Here is a 2,500-nt window from a genome sequence, read left to right as displayed (position 1 = left end):
GCACACAAGAACAGCCCAAAAACAGGCCAAAACAGCCCAAAAACGGGCCAAAACTGGCCATTTTTGGCTGCGCGAGCGAGCAGCGAGCGGCGGACAGCGAGCGAAGCGAGAGGCAGCACCGTCCCTGCTATACGAAAGCCCCATCCAGCCCTGTGCCACCCGGGGGGTTCCAGGGTGCTGAGATGGCTGACGTTTTGCTCCGCTCACGACGGTCGCCGCGGCACGCAAGAACAGGCCAAAAACTGGCCAAAACAGCCCAAAAACGGGCCAAAACTGGCCATTTTTTGCTGCGCGAGCGAGCGGAGAGCGGCGAACAGCGAGCGAAGCGCGAGGCAGCACCGTCCCTGCTATACGAAAGCCCCATCCAGCCCTGTGCCACCCGGGGGGTTCCAGGGTGCTGAGATGGCTGACATTTTGCTCCGCTCACGACGGTCACCGCGCCACACAAGAACAGCCCAAAAACAGGCCAAAACAGCCCAAAAACGGGCCAAAACTGGCCATTTTTGGCTGCGCGAGCGAGCGGCGAGCGGCGAACAGCGAGCGAAGCGAGAGGCAGCACCGTCCCTGCTATACGAAAGCCCCATCCAGCCCTGTGCCACCCGGGGGGTTCCAGGGTGCTGAGATGGCTGACGTTTTGCTCCGCTCACGACGGTCACCGCACCACGCAAGAACAGGCCAAAAACTGGCCAAAACAGCCCAAAAACGGGCCAAAACTGGCCATTTTTGGCTGCGCGAGCGAGCGGCGAGCGGCGAACAGCGAGCGAAGCGAGAGGCAGCACCGTCCCTGCTATACGAAAGCCCCATCCAGCCCTGTGCCACCCGGGGGGTTCCAGGGTGCTGAGATGGCTGACGTTTTGCTCCGCTCTCGACGGTCACCGCGCAATGCAAGAACAGGCCAAAAACTGGCCAAAACGGCCCAAAAACGGGCCAAAACTGGCCATTTTTGGCTGCGCGAGCGGCGAGCGGCGGACAGCGAGCGAAGCGAGAGGCAGCACCGTCCCTGCTATACGAAAGCCCCATCCAGCCCTGTGCCACCCGGGGGGTTCCAGGGTGCTGAGATGGCTGACGTTTTGCTCCGCTCTCGACGGTCACCGCGCAATGCAAGAACAGGCCAAAAACTGGCCAAAACGGCCCAAAAACGGGCCAAAACTGGCCATTTTTGGCTGCGCGAGCGAGCGGCGAGCGGCGGACAGCGAGCGAAGCGAGAGGCAGCACCGTCCCTGCTATACGAAAGCCCCATCCAGCCCTGTGCCACCCGGGGGGTTCCAGGGTGCTGAGATGGCTGACGTTTTGCTCCGCTCTCGACGGTCACCGCGCAATGCAAGAACAGGCCAAAAACTGGCCAAAACGGCCCAAAAACGGGCCAAAACTGGCCATTTTTGGCTGCACGAGCGAGCGGCGAGCGGCGGACAGCGAGCGAAGCGAGAGGCAGCACCGTCCCTGCTATACGAAAGCCCCATCCAGCCCTGTGCCACCCGGGGGGTTCCAGGGTGCTGAGATGGCTGACGTTTTGCTCCGCTCTCGACGGTCACCGCGCAATGCAAGAACAGGCCAAAAACTGGCCAAAACGGCCCAAAAACGGGCCAAAACTGGCCATTTTTGGCTGCACGAGCGAGCGGCGAGCGGCGGACAGCGAGCGAAGCGAGAGGCAGCACCGTCCCTGCTATACGAAAGCCCCATCCAGCCCTGTGCCACCCGGGGGGTTCCAGGGTGCTGAGATGGCTGACGTTTTGCTCCGCTCTCGACGGTCACCGCGCAATGCAAGAACAGGCCAAAAACTGGCCAAAACGGCCCAAAAACGGGCCAAAACTGGCCATTTTTGGCTGCACGAGCGAGCGGCGAGCGGCGGACAGCGAGCGAAGCGAGAGGCAGCACCGTCCCTGCTATACGAAAGCCCCATCCAGCCCTGTGCCACCCGGGGGGTTCCAGGGTGCTGAGATGGCTGACGTTTTGCTCCGCTCTCGACGGTCACCGCGCAATGCAAGAACAGGCCAAAAACTGGCCAAAACGGCCCAAAAACGGGCCAAAACTGGCCATTTTTGGCTGCACGAGCGAGCGGCGAGCGGCGGACAGCGAGCGAAGCGAGAGGCAGCACCGTCCCTGCTATACGAAAGCCCCATCCAGCCCTGTGCCACCCGGGGGGTTCCAGGGTGCTGAGATGGCTGACGTTTTGCTCCGCTCTCGACGGTCACCGCGCAATGCAAGAACAGGCCAAAAACTGGCCAAAACGGCCCAAAAACGGGCCAAAACTGGCCATTTTTGGCTGCGCGAGCGAGCGGCGAGCGGCGGACAGCGAGCGAAGCGAGAGGCAGCACCGTCCCTGCTATATACGAAAGCCCCATCCAGCCCTGTGCCACCCGGGGGGTTCCAGGGTGCTGAGATGGCTGACGTTTTGCTCCGCTCACGACGGTCACCGCACCACGCAAGAACGGACCATAAACAGGCCAAAACAGCCCAAAAACGGGCCAAAACTGGTCATTTTTGGCTGCGCGAGCGAGCG

This window comes from Musa acuminata, unplaced genomic scaffold (genome assembly GCF_036884655.1).
Source record: "Musa acuminata AAA Group cultivar baxijiao unplaced genomic scaffold, Cavendish_Baxijiao_AAA HiC_scaffold_45, whole genome shotgun sequence".
In the NCBI taxonomy this organism is placed as follows: domain Eukaryota; kingdom Viridiplantae; phylum Streptophyta; class Magnoliopsida; order Zingiberales; family Musaceae; genus Musa; species Musa acuminata.
Note: the sequence above shows the minus strand (reverse complement) of the source record.